Source organism: Pongo pygmaeus, chromosome 16 (assembly GCF_028885625.2).
Source record: "Pongo pygmaeus isolate AG05252 chromosome 16, NHGRI_mPonPyg2-v2.0_pri, whole genome shotgun sequence".
NCBI classification, from domain to species: Eukaryota; Metazoa; Chordata; class Mammalia; order Primates; family Hominidae; genus Pongo; species Pongo pygmaeus.
Genome location: NC_072389.2, coordinates 95818753 through 95838624, shown reverse-complemented (window position 1 = coordinate 95838624; position 19872 = coordinate 95818753). Strand labels below are relative to the sequence as shown.

General features: G+C 47.3%; 1 protein-coding gene across 2 annotated transcripts in view; it reads right to left on the bottom strand.

The window, feature by feature from the left end:
* The window catches only part of SEMA4B (semaphorin 4B), a 44847-nt gene extending 43521 nt beyond the window's left edge, over window positions 1-1326 (bottom strand). The window contains exon 1 of one of the 2 annotated variants that reach the window (XM_054450403.2): window positions 1163-1326. The gene's annotated coding sequence lies outside the window, so the exon portion shown is untranslated. The remainder of the gene's footprint in view (window positions 1-1162) is intronic. The other variant, XM_054450405.2, reaches the window with a different exon arrangement.
* Between the last annotated feature and the right edge of the window lie 18546 nt (window positions 1327-19872).

The window sequence follows — 19872 nt, the reverse complement described above, 5'->3', positions numbered from 1 at the left end:
GCGCGGTGGCTCAAGCCTATAAACCAGGCACTTTGGGAGGCCAAAGTGGGCGGATCACCTGAGCTCAGGAGTTGGAGACCAGCCTAGCCAACATGGTGAAACCCTGTCTCTACTAAAAATACAAAAATTAGCTTGGCGTGGTGGCGCACGCCTGTAGTCCCAGCTACTCAGGAGGCTGAGGCAGAAGAATCACTTGAGCCGGGGAGGTGGAGGTTGCAGTGAGCCAAGATCGCGCTACTGCACTCTAGCCTGGAGGATAGAGCAAGACTCTGTCTAAAAAAAAAAAAAAAAAAAAAAAAAAAAAAAAAAAAAAAAAAATCACCAAAAGAAACGGCCATGCATGGCCTGATTTCAAATCCTGACCTTCCCACTAGCTCACTGTCATCTTGGGAAGCGATTTAATCTCTCTGGGTTCAGTTTTCCTTATGAAAATGAGGGGGGATGGGCCAAGGTGATTTCTAAATCTTTTCCAGTTCTAAGGCATTATGGGAAAAAAAACTTTTTTAAACTTGTATGCTTCCCACACAAAACTTTAAGGCATTTCAACCTTTAGAAGAATCCTGTGTTTAACTCAAATAACATACTCATATTACAGGTGAGGAAATGTGGGCAGAGATTTGATGACCTTCCCGAGATGACCCAGGGCTCCTGCGCCTTTTTGCTAGACCAGAATAACTCCCGAGTAGCCGCAACTACAGCTTCATGCCCAGAACCCCAACTTCCTTCTCCTTCTAGCCTTGTATCCATCACCTTGGTGCTCAGTGAGAAGAAAGAAGCCATGACAAAGGGCCTAACTCGGAGGTCATACCCACGACCATTCCGCAGGGGCCCAGGCCTTTTCCGAATTCCAAATGACTTCCCCCCAGGGCCAGGTCCCGGATTTAGGAGTAGGGGTGGTGCACTGGCGCGATGTGAACGCTGCTCAAAGGCCCCCGGTGGCCATGGGAACGCGGGCCCAGCCTCCTGCGCTGCCATGGCAACAGGCTCCCCGGGCGGCGGGCACCAGTGCCCATCAGAGCGTGCAGGTGGCGCCCTCTGGGGAGAGGGGCCGGGCGGGAGGTGCGGGTGCAGGGGTGGGGGCAGCGACTGCGCGGCGGTTTTCGCCTGGTCCGCCACCTCCCGGGCCGCGGCTCCCACCTCGCCGGGCGCCCCCCGCGCCTACCTGGAGTGAGTCAGGGCCAGCGCACGGTCATCGCCCCCCGCGGGGCCGCTCTTCCTAGAGTGTCCACTGACTCGTCCCCCTTGCCAGGCCGGCCCGGCGCAGTCCCTGGGGATCCGGAGTCTCGGGCGCACAGCCTCAGTCCGGCGCGGCGTCCCCGGAAATGCTGGGCCACCGCCAAGCCCCGCCCAGCCCCGCCCCGCTCTGCCCGTGTTTACGGGAATTGTCCAGAGGGCGCCTCCGGGATTTGCCTGATGCGGGCCGTGCCCCCCGCCCCACCACCGCCACCGGCCCCCGGCCATTTGCACCAACGCTGGACTCGATGCCACGACCACCCTGGCCTGTCGGGTCCGCCTCTCCACGACCGCTCGTCGGCCCAAGTTAGCCGTGGAGCCCAAGGGACTGTGCGGTCCTTCACCTTGGGAGACTTGGCCTCGCTGGACCTGGGCCACCGGGGGCAGCCTCACTAGCTGGAGTCTGGGCTGGCCTGGGTTGAAATCCTAGATCCACTCTCACCTAACTGGCTGTGTTACCTAGGACGAGTTCCTTAACCTCTCTGAGCCTTGAGTTTTTCATCTGTAAAGTGGGCATCAGAACACTAGAGACCTCACAAGGTTGTGATGGGAAATGCAACGGTGGAGGCACACACCTGGCACATGGTCAGCTCTCAATAATGGTAATATTGTTTACAGAAGGAGGCAAGTGAAAGAGAGGAGGGCAAAGCCACACTCTGTGAAACCACCTACGTCTCCACCCGAGATAAATGCTGCTCACTGCTCCCTTAACATGCAGTGGGCGGGCGTGCTCAGAGAGTAAAACGAAACGGAGATCTGCAGGAGGGGTGAAAGATAGGGTTATAAATATACCTCATTTATCAAGTGACCTTGGCTCCTCGCTCTCCAGCTCTTGCGTCCCGGTGCTATCTTCCAGGAAAGCAACAGCAGCTTTCAGGGCGGTTACTGAAACAACCAGTTCTGGACTTGTAAGTGGCTGAGCTGGCCTGAGCTGACTGGTCAAGGGACTGCAGAAACCAGAGGCCAAGTGGCAGCCCGTTCCAGGGCCGGGCAGGCCTGGCCTAAGTGTACATTGTCTTTCTGCAGCCTCTCCTCTCCGGGAATTGCTGCCTAGCTCCTCCAGAAAAAGAAAAAAGTGGTTACTTTTGTTACCTCTCTATAAAAGTAAACACATATTTAGTACAAGAAAGTTAGATAACACAAAAACACAATCAAAAATAATATCACTCATAATTTCATTTTACCTACACATCGGCATCAACCGTGTTAATTTTTTTTTTTTTCCAAGACGGAGTCTTGCTTTGTCACCCAGGCTGGAGTGCAGCAGCTTGATCTCAGCTCACTGCAACCTCTGCCTCCCGGGTTCAAGCAATTCTCCTGCCTCAGCCTCCCAAGTAGCTGGGATTACAGGCGTCCGCCACTGCACCTGACTAATTTTCGTATTTTTAGTAAAGACAGGGTTTCACAATATTGGACAGGCTGGTCTCGAACTCCTGACCTCCTGACCCGCCTGCCTTGGCCCCCAAAGTGCTGGGATTACAGGCGTGAGCCACCACACCCGGCTGGCAGCGTTAATATTTTTTAAAAGTTTTTAAAAATTGAGATTAATTTGCATGTAGTAAACCGCACAAGTCTTAGGTATACTGGTGTTAACATTTTGGTGAATATCTTCCTGTGTGTTTCCTATGCATAATTATACACTTACATCTTTTAGAAAAGAGATTATTCAGTACATACTGTTTTCTAACTTTTACTTAGGACAGCATTATATTACATTTTTCTTTTCTTGTTTTTGAGATGGAGTCTCTCTCTTGTTGCACAGGCTGGAGTGCAGCAGTGTGATTTCGGCTCACTGTAACCTCCTCCCAGATTCAAGCGATTCTCCTGCCTCAGTCTCCCAAGTAGGTGGGATTACAGGCACCCACCACCACACCCAGATAATTTTTGTATTTTTATTTTTGTATTTTTTGTATTTTTAATAGAGACGGGGTTTCACCACGTTGGCCAGGCTGGTCTCGAACTTCTGACCTCAAATGATCTGCCTGCCTTGGCCTCCCAAAGTGCTGGGATTACAGGTGTGAGCCACAGCACCCGGCCTATATCGCATTTTTCTATAACATTAAAAATTCTTGCCGGGCGCAGTGGCTCACGCCTGTAATCCCAACTCTTTAGGAGGCTGAGGTGGGCGGATCGCAAGGTCAGGAGTTCAAGACCAACCTGGACCAACCCCGTCTCTACTAAAAATACATGGGGTATTTAGTAGAGATGGGGTGAAGCCCCGTCTCTACTAAAAATACAAAAATTAGCAGGGCGTGGTGGTGCGTATCCCAGCTACTCAGAAGTCTGAAGCAGGAGAATCGCTTGAACCCGGGAAGCAGAGGTTGCGGTGAGCTGAGATCACACCACTGCACTCCAGCCTCGGCAACAGAGTGAGAGTCCGTCTCAACATAAATAAATAAATAAATAAATAAATAAAAGAATTCTTGCGTACTTTCATTTTAATGTATTCTATCACACGAATGTACCGTACGTTTTTAACCAAGTGGATATTTAAGTTGTTTCTAATTGTTTATTATCTTAAGTAATGTTGAGATGAGTATCCTTGTCAATAAACCTTTATGCACTTCCTGAATTATTTCCTTTTGCCCCTTATATTCTTTCTTCCTCCTTATAGTCATCCAATTAGCAGCAATACGTACTGCGTTTATAACTAAGGCCATGAACTTGTGCAAACGGCTTTTAAAATCCTCTCAATCCTCTTATTAGCTCTGCCTTTCAAACAGTGCTGGGGCGGGGACACTCCTTGCTAAGGATATGGAAAGCACAGCTAAATTAGAGGTCTTGCCTAAGGTCACCCAGCCCCTGCAAGCTGTGCCTTGCAAGAGGCAATGTTAAAAATCAGCACTTCTTTCTTCATAACACCCTGTAGAAAAAATATTAAAATAATTAAAGCAGATTTGATAAAAATTAAAATCAGCACTTCCAATTTTCCAGCACACAGAGCACCTTGGGAGCACCACTGCTCAGAGAAGCACCTGGAAACTAGGACTCCCCCGTGGGGCCTCAGAGCTCCGCAGGGATTCGGCTAGTGGTCCCCAGACCAGAAGAGTACTTTCCACTGCCTCCTCCCTTTTCCTGCTCCTTCTCCTCCAACCTCCTCCAGTCTTCTATTGAATAAAGAGAAAAATCTTTAAATAAAGATTTTTGAATCTTTATTTGAAACAAAGCCCTGTCTTTAATGTTATTGATCCCCCCTTCTCTCATCTCATCCCCCGACCCCCAACACACATACCCTTTCCTCTCTGCAGGACCTCAGGTGCAGAGAGGTTTGAGTTAATACCTTTTCGGTTCACAGCACACTATTATCATTTGTCTACACAGGGACCCTTGATTAATGCAGCTGTTTATTTCATTCCTCCTCCCGCTCTCTCTCCTGATAGAAAACCATTAAGGTGTTTAATATACATGTTTTTGTTCTTACGCATTCTTTAAAATGTGTAATTTTAGAATTAGATACATGTTTTTGTTAACTTCTTTTTTTTTTTTTTGAGACGGAGTCTCTCTCTGTCGCCAGGCTGGAGTACAGGAGCACGATCTCGGCTCACTGCAACCTCTGCCTCCTGGATTCAAGCGATTCTCCTGCCTCAGCCTCCCAAGTAGCTGGGACTACAGGGACCCGCCACCATGTCTGGCTAATTTTTTTTGTATTTTTAGTAGAGACGGCGTTTCACCACGTTGGCCAGGATGGTCTCGATCTCCTCACCTCGTGATCTGCCCACCTCGGCTTCCCAAAGTGCTGGGATTACAGGTGTGAGTCACCGGGCCCGGCCTGTTAACTTTTTAATTTTGAAATAATTATAGATTCACAGGAAGTTGCAAAATAGTACATAGTGTCCCATGAACACTTCACCAGCTTTCCCCAATGATGAACTTATATAATTGTAGTAGAATAGCAAAATCAAGAAATTGACATTGGTCAGTGCTGTAAATAGACTGCAGACCTTATCGTTCAGTTTTTGCATGTACTTATTTGTGCCTGCACATATATATGTGTGTATAGTTTTATGTAATTTGAACCCATGAATGCATTTGTGTACTGACCACCACCATCAAGAACTGTTCCATCCCTGTGGGGTACTCCTTCATGGTACCTCTTTATAGTCACACTCCTGTCACTGTCCCCTCACAACCATTAATCTCTTCTCCATCTGTATAGTTTTGTTATTTCAAGAATGTTATGTAAATATAGTGCATAACCTTTTGAGATTGGCTTTTTTCTTTTTCTTTTTTTTCTTTTTTTTTAAGACAATGTCTCTCTCTGTCATCCAGCCTGGAGTGCAGAGATTGGCTTTTTTCAATCACCATAATGCCTTTGAGATATATCCAACCAAGTCATTGTGTGTATCAATAGTTCTTTCCTTTTGATTACTGAGTAGTATCCCATGGAATGCATGTACTAGAGTTTAACTTTTTTTTTTTTTTTTGTACAGATGGGGGTCTCACTATGTTGCCTAGGCTGGTCTTCAACTCCTGGGCTCAAGCCATCCTCCCACCTCAGTCTCCCAAAGTACTGGGATTACAGGCATAAGCCATTACATCCAGCTCAAGTTTATTCACCCATTGAATTGAAGGCTATTTGGGTTGTTTCCAGTTTTGGGCTATTACAAATAAAGCAACTCTAAACATTTGTTTACAGGTTTTTATATGAATGTGAGTTTTCATTTCTCTGAGATATATGTACAAAGAATGCCATTGCTGTGTCTTATGGTAAGTGCATATTTAGTCTTATAAATTGCCATGATGTTTTGCAGAATGGCTGTACCATTTACATTTCCACCAGGAATGTGGAGAGAGATCCATTTTCTCCACACTCTTGCCAGCATTTCCTGTTATCACTGTTTTTTATTTTAGCTGCTCTTATAGGTGCATAGTAATATCTCATTGTGATTTTTTTAATGTAATTTTTTTTTTTTTTTTTTTTTGAGAGGGAGTTTTGCTCTTGTTGCCCAGACTGGAGTGCAATGGTGCAATCTCAGTTCACTGCAACTACCACCTCCCGGGTTCAAGCGATTCTCCTGCCTCAGCCTCCCAAGTAGCTGGGATTCCAGGCATGTGCCACCGCGCCCAGCTAATTTTGTATTTATAGTGAGACAAGGTTTTACCATGTTGGCCATGGCTGGTCTCAAACTCCCGACCTCAGGTGATCCACCCACCTCGGCCTCCCAAAGTGCTGGGATTACAGGTGTGAGCCTGCCTCATTGACTCATTGACTTTTTTCTCTACATTACTGGCATCCTCCAGAACCCCTGCCTTTCCTTGCTTCTGCTGCTTCCTGCATCTCTCCCCTATCTTCCTCTCCTTCCCCAGGACCTGAGGCATCCCCATGCCCCTCTTGAATGATTGTCTTCCATCCTCTGATAAAAACCCTGAGGCTATAACAAACTGCTGGAAGGAAAAAAAAAGCCCTGAGGCTGGCCACCCACCTCTGGCCACTTCCTTGTCACTAGAGACTTGGCATGTGGCTCCCAGTTCTTCACCTAAAGCTCCAGTCACTGTCTTGGTGACAAGTCCTGCATCTACTTTCTTACATCTCTGATGACTTCCCTGACGCCACTTCAACCGCCACTCCAATTTTACCAGCAGTCACAGCTCCATCAGCAAGATCCCAAATTCAGGCATCCCACTCTCTAACTCCCATCTCTTTTCCTTCCTACTTCCTGGTTTAACACACTCGCTCAGACCTTCCTTGGACTTCAGCAGCCTCTCCAGGTCACTGATGTCCCACCTTCTCCCGATCTACTAGCCTTTCTCCCACCATTCCAACAACCTATTGCCTCAATTCTCTAACGTCCCTTGTGGTCATTTTCACCATGTGGGAAAGCTCTAGATGTTAGCCAGGCAGGGTGGCGCGCACCTGTAGTCCCAGCTACTAGGGAGGCTGAGGCAGGAGAATGGCTTGAACCCGGGAGATGGAGGTTAAAGTGAGCTGAGATTGCACCACTGCACTCTGCACTCCAGTCTACAGTCTGGGCGACAGAGTGAGACTCCATCTCAAAAAAAAAAGAAAGAAAGAAAGCTCTAGATGAGCTCTGTGACCCACTTTCTCAGTACCTCTTCCTCAACAGTGGCTGGAGAGAGTCACTTAGGCTGGAGGGTTCCATCGCAAATCTAGGTCATCAGCCTCAGGCCCTCAGCACCACCTGGGCTGTCCTCCTTTCTCTGGCCACCTCTCTACACTGCTCTCTGGACCAACTCTCTTAAACATTTTCCCTTCTGTCCTTTACTTCACATACAAAATAGAAGTGAAGATCTCTGGCCTGAGATTGCAAAAACCACAACAACCAAAAACCAAAATAGAAGTCATAATAGGCGTGGTGGCTCACACCTGTAATTCCAGCACTTTGGGAGGCCAAGGTGGGCAGATCACTTGAGCCCAGGAGTTCAAGACCTGCCTGGGCAACATAGCGACACCGCCCCACCTCTACAAAAATTTTTAAAAACTAGTCAAGTGTGGTGGCACACATCTGTAGTCCCAGCTATCTGGGAGGCTGAGGTGGGAGGATCACCCGAGCCTGAGAGGTTGAGGCTGCAGTGAACTATGATCATGCCAGTGCACTCCAGTCTGGGCAACAGAGTGAGACCCTGTCTCAAACAAACAAACAAACAAAATTAAAGTCATCAGATGGGGTCTTCCTTATTTTTTTCCATTTGCATTGAGAGACACCCAGTCTACTTTCATGAAAAGGGGGGTGGTCTTGGTATAGATGGATGGATAGATAGCTGTTTACAAGAAATGCAGTTATTTTACGTGTTTAGACACAACAAAACAGTGCTCTTTAACACATGCAAGTACAATGACTATAGATGCAAATACATTTTGCAATAACATACAAAGTCTAAATCTGTAGCCCTTTCTGAATTGGGAACCTAGGTAAATGGTCCCTCCTTGGTACGTAACAGGCTTCATCCACTTCCAAGCCACTCCCTGCAAGCCCCCCACTGCCCTGTCCCCTCCTATCCTTCTTCTCACCAAAGTAATGGTTCTCCACCCCAGCTGCTCATTGGAATCGCTTGGAGGAGCTGGCCAATTCTGCATATCATTTCAATCAGATTCTCTGGGGGTGAGTCCACGCATCAGTTGTTTTTTTTTTTTGACAGAGTGTCACTCCGTCACCAAGGCTGGAGTGCAGTGGCACAATCTTGGCTCACTGCAACCTCTACCTCTTGGGTTCAAGCGATTCTCCTGCCTCAGCCTCCTGAGTAGCTGGGATTACAGGCATGTGCCACCAGGCCCAGCTAATTTTTGTATTTTTAGTAGAGACGGGGTTTCACCATGTTGGCCAGGCTGGCCTCGATCTCCTGACCTCAGGTGATCTGCCTGCCTTGGCCCTGCAAAGTGCTGGAATTACAGGCATGAGCCACTGCGCCCAACCAACATCAGTATTTATTTATTTGTTTTTTTGAGATGGATTCTTGCACTGTTGCCCAGGCTGGAATGCAATGGTGCAATCTCCGCTCACCACAACTTCTGCCTCCCGGGTTCAAGTGATTCTCATGCCTCAGCCTCCAGAATAGCTGAGATTACAGGTACCCGCCAACATGCCCAGCTAATTTTTGTATTTTTAATAGAGACGGGGTTTCACCATGTTAGCTAGGCTGGTCTCGAACTTCTGACCTCAAGTGATCCGCCCGCTTCAGCCTCCTAAAGTGCTGGAATTATGGGCACGAGCCACTGTGCCCAGCCAAACACATGTGAATTTTTTAATTCTGTAGGTGATTCTAGCCAGCAGCAGAGGTTGGGGGTTGGGAAGCCAGTCCTACAGAAACTGCCCCTCGTCCTATCTATGCTTCCACTGTACTTTGTCTCCCACTCCCTCCCTCTCAACTGGTTTACTTCTAAAGCCTTTTTTTTTTTTTTTTTGAGATGGAGTCTCGCTCTGTCACCCAGGCAGGAGTGCAGTGGCGCGATCTCAGCTCACTGCAACCTCTGCCTCCCAGATTCAAGTGATTCTCCTGCCTCAGCCTCCCAAGTAACTGGGACTACAGGTGTGTGCCACCAAACCTGGCTAATTTTTGTATTTTTAGTAGAGATGGGGTTTCACCATGTTGGCCAGGCTGGCCTCGAACTCCTGACCTCAAGTGATCCCACTGCCTCGGCCTCCCAAAGTGCTGGGATTACAGGCTGAGCCCCCGCACATGGCCTAAAGACTTTTCAACATCATCAAGTCTCTCCCACTTACGGGAAAAAAAAAAATTGCAAATACTCACAAATATTCCTTGACTTTCACATCCTGCTCCAAGCTCCTTCCCATCCCAGGGCTCTTAGCTAGAATGCTCTCCTCTGGTTCCAAGCTGCACCCAGACTGGTAACTTAGTTACACCCTTGGCGTTGTTTCTCAAACCCTAATATGTATGCTGCTGTGCACCTGGGAGATCTTGTTAAAAAGCACATTTAGGCCTGGTGCGGTGGCAAATGCCTGTAATCCCAGCACTTTGGGAGGCCGATGGGAGGCCAAGGTGGGTGGATCACCTGAGGTCCGGAGTTTGAGACCAGCCTGGCCAACACAGTGAAACCCCATCTCTACTAAAAATACAAAAATTAGCCGGGTGTGGTGGCGAGTGCCTGTAATCCCAGCTGCTCCGGAAACTGAGGTAGGAGAATCTCTTGAACCCGGGAGTCAGAGGTTGCAGTGAGCTGAGATAGCACCACTGCACTCCAGCCTGGGCAACAAGAGTGAGATTCTGTCTCAAAAAATAAAAATAAAAATAAAAAATAAAAATAAAAAGCACATTTAGAAACTGTAGATCTGGGGCTGAAGATTCTTCATTTTAACACATTTCAATATGAGTGCGATGCTGTGCACTATCTTCAGGCAGTAAAGCTTTAAATCTCTGCTCAACAGGCTCCTTGGAAAAGCATCCCCAACTTTCCTACATTAAAGTCTCCTTCATAGCACTTAAGGCTTTTTTGACATTTGTGCTCGTGCTCCCAGTTTACTCGTCCATAAAATGGGCATTCCGGACGGGCGCGGTGGCTCTCGTCTGTGATCCTAGCACTTTGGGAGGCCGAGGCAGGCAGATTGACTGAGCTCAGGAGTTCAAGACCAGCCTGGGCAGCAAGGTGAAACCCCGTCTCTACTAAAATACAAAAAATTAGCTGGGCGTGGCAGCTTGTGCCTGTAGTCCCAGCTACTCGGGAGGCTGAGGCAGGAGAATTGCTTGAACCCGAGAGGCGGAGGTTGCAGTGATCCGAGATCGCACCACTGCACTCCAGCCTGAGTGACAGAGCAACTCCGTCTCAAAAAAAAAATGGCATTCCACGAAGGCATGAGACATGTCTGTCTGAGATTGCTTGCTCTCATGTCACCAGTGCCTCACATAGTGTCTGGCACATCGGAGGTGCGCTACAAACATTTGCAGGATAAAGTACATTGCTCACTACGTCAGAGAAGTAGTCCCTGCTCTAGTGAGCCAAACTCTTGTCCTCAGTAGGGCCTCTGCTCTGGGCAGAGGGAGCTGCCTCCTTTCAGCCCCTCCCCTTCCTCCAGGACCTCCATCTCACCCACCCCCTCCCCCTCACTCACCCGGGAGCCGCAGCCTCCAGTCCCAGAAACAGAGGATCAGAAAAAAACTACACAGGAGGTCCCTGGGTTCAATGTCTCTTCCCTGCTCCCAGACATGATCTACCTTCCCAGACAACAAAATAGGAGAAACAGGCCGGGCGCGGTGGCTCACGCTTGTAATCCCAGCACTTTGGGAGGCCGAGGCAGGCGGATCACGAGGTTAGGAGATTGAGACCATCCTGATCAACATGGTGAAACCCCGTCTCTACTAAAAATACAGAAATTAGCTGGGCGTGGTGGCGCGTGCGTGTAGTCCCAGCTACTCAGGAGGCTGAGGCAGGAGAATCGCTTGAACCTGGGAGGCGGAGGTTTCGGTGAGCTGAGATTAAGCCACTGCACTCAAGCATGGCGACAGAGCGAGACCCTCTGTCTCTGTCGCCCCCTCCCCCCAAAAAAAATAGGACAAACAAACCTTTCTAGTTCCCTGGAAATTGACCTCTTCTTTTTATTGTTAAGGGTTTTGTAGGAAGGGTTAAACCGTTTACAGAAAGTGAGAAGCCTCCCTCCAGCCCTCCCTGACAACTCTTGAGATGCTCTGCAAAAGGTCAGATGTTTCCAGAAACTCAACAGACAGCCAGTGTCTGTTTAAAGGAAAGACAACGAGTTCCCGGCAGCCAGCCAGCTTTCATGGGCAGTTCTTGCCTGGTTCTGCAGGCACCCGGCCAGATGCCCAACCATAGAGCACCCCCACCCTCCCCACTTTGTGGCCATGGGGCAGGCTGGAGTTCTCTTAACCCAGCCTGAAATCCCGCCGGCCAGGGAATTATCGGCCCCATCCGATAAATGGGGCACATACACCAACTGTTCCCGGCCTGTAGACGTGCCAGGAGTGATGGGGGAGGAGAAAAACTTCCTGCGGACACTGAATATTTTCAGCTGGAAGGGACTGTATCCTGACCCTGTCGTTTTAGAGATGAGGCTCAGAAAAGGGTACCTCTGGTGTAGTGGACAAAATCCTTAACCAGAATTGGGAAACCTGGGTTCAAAATTCAGCCCTGGGGCTGGGCGCGGTGGCTCACGCCCATAATCCCAGCACTTTGGGAGGCCGAGGCGGGCGGATCACCTGAAGTCAGGAGTACGAGACCAGCCTGGCCAACATGGTGAAACCCTGTCTTAACTAAAAATACAAAAATTAGCTGGGCATGGTGGCGGGAGCCTGTAATCCCAGCTGCTCGGGAGGCTGAGGCAGGAGAATCGCTTGAACCTGGGAAGTGGAGGTTTCAGTGAGCCGAGATCACGCCACTGCACCCCAGCCTGGGCGACAGAATGAGACTCCATCTCAAAAAACCAAAACAAGTCCGGGCGCGGTGGCTCATGCCTGTAATCCCAGCACTTCGGGAGGCCGAGGAGGGCAGATCACCTGAGGTCAGGAGTTCGAGACCAGTCTGGCCAACATGGTGAAACCCCGTCTCTACTAAAAATAAAAAAAAATAATTAAAAAAAAATAGCTGGGCGTGGTGGCAGGCGCCTGTAATCCCAGCTACTTGGGAGGCTGAGGCAGAAGAATAGCTTGAACCCGGGAGGCAGAGGTTGCAGTGAGCCGAGATCGCACCATTGCACTCCAGCCTGGGGGACAAGAGAGAGACTTCGTCTCAAAGAAAAAAAAAAGAAAAGAAAAAACAAAACAAAAAATAAAATGACAAAAAAAATCCACCTCTGGCACTAAGAACTGTGGGGTCTTGAGCACAGCATGGGTCCTCTCTGCACATCAGTTATCTATCTGTAAAAAGTGGATGCAAATACCTCCCCGTCAGGTGGCTTGCCCAAGGTCACACACAGCACAAAACAAGGCTTCCTGATCCCAGCCTCAAGCCCAGTCACCTCTGCCCACAGATTACCACCTTGAGCATCAATATCATAGAAAATAAGAAGTGGCTGAAGCTGGGCGTGGTGGCTCACACCAATAATCCCAACACCTTGGGAGGGCAAAGGGGAGGATGGCTTAAGTCCAGGAGTTCAAGAGCAGCTTGGGCAACACAGTGAGAGCTCGTCTCTACAAAAAAATTAAAAAATTAGCTGGACAGCCGGGCGCAGTGGCTCACGCCTATAATCCCAGCACTTTGGGAGGCCGAGGCGGGTGGATCACGAGGTCAGAGGTTCGAGACCAGCCTGACCAACATGGTGAAACCCTGTCTCAACTAAAAATACAAAAAAATTAGCTGGGCGTGGTGGTGGGCGCCCGTAATCTCAGCTACTCAGGAGGCTGAGGCAAGAGAATTGCTTGAATCCGGGAGGTGGAGGTTGCAGTGAGTCGAGATCGTGCCACTGCACTCCAGCCTGGGCGACAGAGCAAGACTCTGTCTCAAAAAAAAAAAAAAAAAAAATTAGCTGGGCATGGTGGCATGTTCCTGTAGTCCCAGCTACTCAGGAGGCTGAGGTGGGAGGATAGCTCGAGCCTGCGAGGTTGAGGCAGCAGTCCACCACTGCCGCCACTGCACCACTGCACTCCAGCCTGGGCAACAAAGCAAGACCCTGTCTCAAAAAAATAAAAGTGGCTGAAGGCATATTTAAATAATCTTTGTCTTTTATTACTTAATCATGTTCTTTGTAGAAAAATTAGAAAATTCTGACAAGGAATGGTGGCTCAGGCCTGTGGTCCTGACACTTTGGGAGGCTGAGATGGATGGACCATTTGATCCCAGGAGTTCAAGACCAGCCTGGGGGACATGGTGTAACCCTTTTTCTACAGAAAAGTACAAAAATTAGCTGGGCGTGGTGGCACACACCTGCAGTCCCAGCTATTCAGGAGGCTAAGGTGAGAGTATCATCCGAGTCCAGAGAGGTTGAGGGTGCAGTGAGCTGTAATTGGATCACTGCACTCCAGCCTGGGTGACAGAGTGAGACCCCATCTCAAAAAATAAATAAATAAATAAAAAATAAAAAAAGAAAAGAAAATTCTGATAAGCACGTAGAAAAATAAATTTATATTCCCATCCCCTGGAGTTAATAACTGCTAAAATTCTGGTGTTTATCCTTTCATAGTTTCAAGGTGTGTATTTACGAAATTTTTTTGAAGATGGATCATAGGATACATATGCTTTTACATTCCTGTTGCTCTTATTTTATTTATTTATTTTTTTGCCTAACCCTGCCATGAACTAGCTCTTTTTGTTTCTATTTAACATTTCAATGGATAATTTACATCCATTAATGTCTACCTATAGTTAGATAGATAAGTAAAGCATTCTATAGTTTGTCTAATCTCCTCTAGCTAGATATTTAGGTTTTCAATATTTACATTATTATGAGCAAGATACACTCATCTTTATTCATTTCTTTTATTTTCTTAGAATAAACTACGCTCTGTGGACTGCTGGATCAAAGGGTCTGTGTATGTGTATGTGTGTGTATACATGGGTTTCACTCTGTCACTCAGCCTGGAGTGCAGTGGTGCGATCTTTACTCACTGCAACTTCTGCCTCCTGGGTTCAAGCAATCCTCCCACGTCACCCTTCCACGTAGCTGGTAACACAGGTGCTTGCCACCCTGCCAGGCTAATTTTTGTATTTTTTGTAGAGATGGGATTTCATCATGTTGCCCACTTTGGTGTCGAACTCCTGGGCTCCAGCGGTCCTCCCGCCTTGGCGGCCATAGTGCTGGGATTACAGGTGTGAACCACCGCGCCCAGCCAACATGTGCACATATATTTTTTTCATTTAAATTTTTGTCTATTTTTTTACACATATATTTTTAAAGAGACAAAGTCTTGCTATGTTGCCCAGTTAGACTCAAACTCCTAGGCTTAAGTGATCCACCTCAGTCTCCCAAATGGCTGGGACTACAGGTGGTGCCTGGCTTGGATCTCTATATTTTTTAAAGGCTTCTGATACACTGTCAGATTGTTCGTGAGAAATGTTGTGAAAATTGTTATTTCTTAACATATTTCAACATATTTCTATATGAAGACTTGTCCTTCTTGCTTTCTTTTCTTCTTCTTCTTTTTTTTTTTTTTCCGAGAAAGGGTTTGGCTCTGTTGTCCAGGCTGGAGTACCATGGTGTGATCATGGCTTACTGCTCACTGCAGCCTCAACTTCCTGGGCTCAAGTGATCCTCCCACCTCAGTCTCCTGAGTAGCCGGGACTATAGGTGTGTGTCACCAGGCCTGGATAATTTATTTTATTTGTTTAATTAGTTTATTTATTTTTCTTTCTGAAGATTCCAGAAGTATAATTTTTTATTTTTTGTAGAGACAGGGGTCTCGCCATGTGGCCCAGGTTGGTCTCCAATTCTTACCCTGAAGCTATCCTCCTGCCTTGGCCTCCCACAGTGCTGGGATTCCAGGTATAAGGCACTGGTCCTGGCCAGTCCTTCTTTACCTGGAAAGCTGCTCTCTTCAACACAACACTCAGCTTTGGGAAACCCGAGGGTGTAGGAAGGAGAGCCCAGATAGGCTGAAGGGGTACTGGTCCATGGACAGAGAGCAGGGTTGAGCAGGGGTTTTTTTTGTTTTGTTTTTGTTTTTTGTACCTGACTCACTCCTCCATGTGCCCAGGCATTAAGACACCATTAAGGCGCAGTGGCTCACACCTTAATCCCAGCACTTTGGGAGGCTGAGGCAGGCGGATCACGAGGTCAGGAGATCAAGACCATCCTGGCCAACATGGTGAAACCCTGTCTCTCAGGAGGATCGCTTGAACCTGGGAGGCAGAGGTTGCAGTGAGCCGAGATTGTGCCATTGCACTCCAGCCTGGGTGACAGAGAGAGACTCTGTCTCAAAAAAAAAAAAAAAAAAAAGAAACCCTGTCTCTACTAAAACTACAAAAATTAGCTGGGCGTGGTGGCGCGTGCCTGTAGTCCCAGCTACTCGGGAGGCTGAGGCAGGAGAATTGCTTGAACCCGGGAGGCGGAGGTTGCAGTGAGCCGAGATTGCACCACTGCACTCCAGCCTGAGTGACAGAGCAAGACTGTCTCAAGAAAACAAAACAAAACAAAAAAAGATAAGACCTGGCCAGTAAGATGTCCATGTCCCTTTCTCCTACCCCACATCACAACAAGGGCTACGGGATATATGAGAAACTGGTCCAGATATTGACCTAGAAAACTCTGATGGATGGATTTTTTGTTGTTGCATGTGTTTTTGCATATCCTACCTCCAGCACTCTAAACAGTCACTTTCAAAAACTCCTCATTCCAAGTTAGACATCACTATTACAACTTTTGTAAGCAGCTGTATTTTTAGTAGAGACGGGGTTTCACCGTGTTAACCAGGATGGTATTGATCTCCTGACTTCGTGATCCACCCACCTCGGCCTCCCAAAGTGCTGGGATTACAGGCATGAGCCACCGTGCCAGCCTATATATTTATTAATATATATGTATACATATATATATATTTTTTCCTTTTTTTTTTTTTGAGGTAGGGTCTTACTGTTGCCCAGGCTGGAGTGTGGTGCCATGATCACAGCTCACTGTAGCCTTGACCTCCTGGGGTCAATCGACCCTCCCACCTCAGTCTCCCTAGTAGCTGGGACTACTGGCATGCACCCATGCCTGGCTAATATCTTCTTCTTCTTTTTTTTTTTTTTGAAACAGAGTCTTCCTCTGTCACCCAGGCTGGAGTGCAGTGGTGTGATCTCGGCTCACTGCAACATCCACCTCCCAAGTTCAGGCGATTCTTGTGCCTCAGCCTCCCAAGTAGCTGGGACTACAGGCGCATGCCACCACACCTGGCTAATGTTTGTATTTTTATTTAATTAATTAATTTATTTTTTGAGATGGAGTTTCGCTGTCATTGCCCAGGCTGGAGTGCAATGGTGTGATCTCAGCTCTCTGCAACCTCCGTCTCCTGGGTTCAAGTGATTCTCCTGCCTCAGCCTCCCATGCAGCTGGGATTACAGGCATGTGTCACCATGCCCAGCTAATTTTTGTATTTTTAGTAGAGACAGTGTTTCACCATGTTAGTTAGGCTGGTCTTGAACTCCTGACCTCAGGTGATCCACCCGCCCCGGCCTCCCAAAGTGCTGGGATTACATGCATGAGCCACTGTGCCCGGCTATTTTTCTATTTTTTTTTTTAATAGAGTTGGGGGTTTCACTATGTTGTCTAGGCTGGTATATTTTTATTTTATTTTATTTTTTATGAGACTAAGTCTTGCTCTGTTGCCCAAGCTAGAGTGCAGTGGCACAATCTTGGCTCACTGTAACCTCCATTTCCCAGGTTTAAGTGATTCTCATGCCTCAGCCTCCTGAATAGCTGGAATTACAGGTGCTCACCACCATGCCCAGCTAATTTTTGTATTTTTAGTGAGATGGGATTTCACCATGTTGGCCAGGCTGGTCTCAAACTCCTGACCTCAGGTGATCCACCCACCTTGGCCTCCCAAAGTGCTAGGATTACAGGCATGAGCCACTGTGCCCAGCCAGATATATTTTAAATTTATTGTAAAACTATTAATGTATGTCAAAACTATATACAGGCAAACTTCGTTTTATTGCTCTTTGAAGATATTACGGTTCATAGATACTGCATTTTTTAATAAATTGAAGGTTTGTGGCAAGGTCAAGTAAGTCTATGAGCACAGCTTCTCCAACAGCATGTGCTCACTTAGTGTCTGTGTCACATTTTGCTGATTCTTTCAACATTTCAAACTTTTTCATTATTAATATATCTGTTATGGTGATCTGTGATTGGTGATCTTTGATGTTACTATTTAATTGTTTTGGGGTACCATGAACCGGGCCCATACAAGATGGCAAACTTAATTGATAAACTTTTTTTCTTTTTTTTCTTTTTGAGGCGGAGTTTCGCTCGCTCAGGCTGGAGCACAGTGGTGTGATCTCGGCTCACCGCAACCTCTGCCTCCGGGGTTCAAGCGATTCTCCTGCCTCAGCCTCTGGAGTAGCTTGGATTACAGGAGTGTGCCACCACGCCCGGGTAATTTTTGTGTTGTTAGTAGAGATGGGGTTTTACCATATTGGCCAGGCAGGTCTCGAACTCCTGACCTCAGGTGATCCACCCGCCTCGGCCTCCCAAAGTGCTGGGATTACAGGTGTGAGCCACTGTGCCCAGCCACAATTGATAAACGTTTTGCGTGTTCTGACTGCTCTCTGTCACCCAGGCTGGTGTGCACTGGCACAATCTTGGCTGACTGCAACTTCCGCCTCCTGGGTTCAAGGGATTCTCCTGCCCCAGCCTCCCAAGAAGCTGGGATTATAGGCACCCGCCACTATGCCTGGCTAATTTCTGTGATATCTGCATATTTTTTAGAGATAATATGATGGCTCACTTAATAGACTACAGGATAGTATGAACATAACTTTTATAAGCACTGGGAAACCAAAAAAATTCATGTGACTTGCTTTATTGCAGTGGTCTGGAACTGAACCTGCAATATTTCCAAGGTATGCCTATATATCAAAAAGGCCTGGAGGGATTCAGTAGCAACGTGTTAACTCCCCTCTGGGAAGGAGGGTGGTTTGGGATGGGGTGGTAGACATTACCAAGGTGAATCAATATTTCCAGCTCTCTTCCCGTGTCCATGGGAAGGTTATACTTTCACACTGTCTTGAAGTTAGGTGTATCCTTAAGATTTGCTTGTGAAATGTGAGGAAAAGTGTCAAGAGTCCCTTCCAGAGGAGGCATTTGAGATCCTGTGTTGGTTCTCAAGCTTTCTTCCTCTATAATGGTGAACTGTGAAGTATCACAATGGGATGGTGGCATCATATGTTGGTGGTGCTGTGACTATGGTGCTGACTACAATGAGCTGAATCTCTGTGTCCATGTTAGGAATAAAGCATGGGCAAGAAATAAATCTTTGTTGTTTTAAGCCATTGACATTTTTAGAGATGTTTGTTACTACAGCATAGCCTAGCCTGTCCTGACTGATGCAAGTGGTTATGAGAGAGTTTTGTGTCTTCTGCTAGCCTTTTCTGTATTTTTATCCTTTTACAATGAGAAAATGCCATTTATAATTTTTAAAAATAAAAATAATATGCCTGTCATGGCGGCTCATACCTGTAATCCCAGCACTTTGGGAGGCTGAGGCGGGAGGATCTCTTGATCTGGCAGTTTGAGAACAGCCTAGGCAACATGGTAAAACCCCAAATATTAGTTGTGCGTGGTAGCATGTGCCTGTAGTCCCAGCTACTCGGTAGGCTGGGGTGGGAGAATCACCTGAGCCTGGGAGGTCGACGCTGCAGTGAGCCGAGATTGTGCCACTGTATTCCAGCTTGGGTGACACAGTGAGCAAAATAATTTAAAAAATAAGAATAATAGACATGCACACAAATGGGAGCATAATATATACACTGCTATCCAATGTTCCTCTTATTCTTAAAACTGACCCTACGTTTTTGTTTTTGGTTTTTGGGTTTTTTTAGGGACTGGATCTCACTCTGTCACTCAGGCTGGAGTGCAGTGGTGTGATCACAGCTCACTGCAGCCTGGAACCCCTGGGCTCAATGATCCTCCTGCCTCGGCCTCCCAAAGGGTTAGGATTACAGGTGTGAGCCACCGTGCCCGGCCAAACTGACCCTTTCTGTGTCAACCTACATAGCTCTACCTCATTCTTTTAAATAGCTGCATGGTAATCTGTTCTCTGGATATACCACAATGTATTTTATACAAACACACACACACACACACACACACACACACACACACACACACACACATTTTTTTAGGGACAGAGTCTTGCTAAGTTGTGCAGTCTGGAGTGCAGTGGCTATTCACAGAACCATCCTGCTACTAATCAGCACCAGAGTTCTGACCTGCTCTGTTTCGGACTTGGCCTGGTTCATCTCTCCTTAGACAACCTGGTGGTCCCCCCAGCTCCCAGGAGGTCGCCATATTGATGCCCAACTTAGTGAGGACACACTATAAGCATAGAGCACATACAATCCAGAACTCCTGGACTCAAGTGATCCTTCCACCTCAACCTCCTGAGTAGCTGATTACAAGGTGCCCACCACCACAATGTATCATAATGGATCACTATTGACAGACGTATAGGTTATTCACATACAGATTATTCACATCCGGTTATTCACAAAACAAATGTTCTAAATCACAGCTAGACTACAGCTGACTATTGCAAAATTTATGGGAGAGTGCTGATATTTATTTTCCCTCTTTTGTT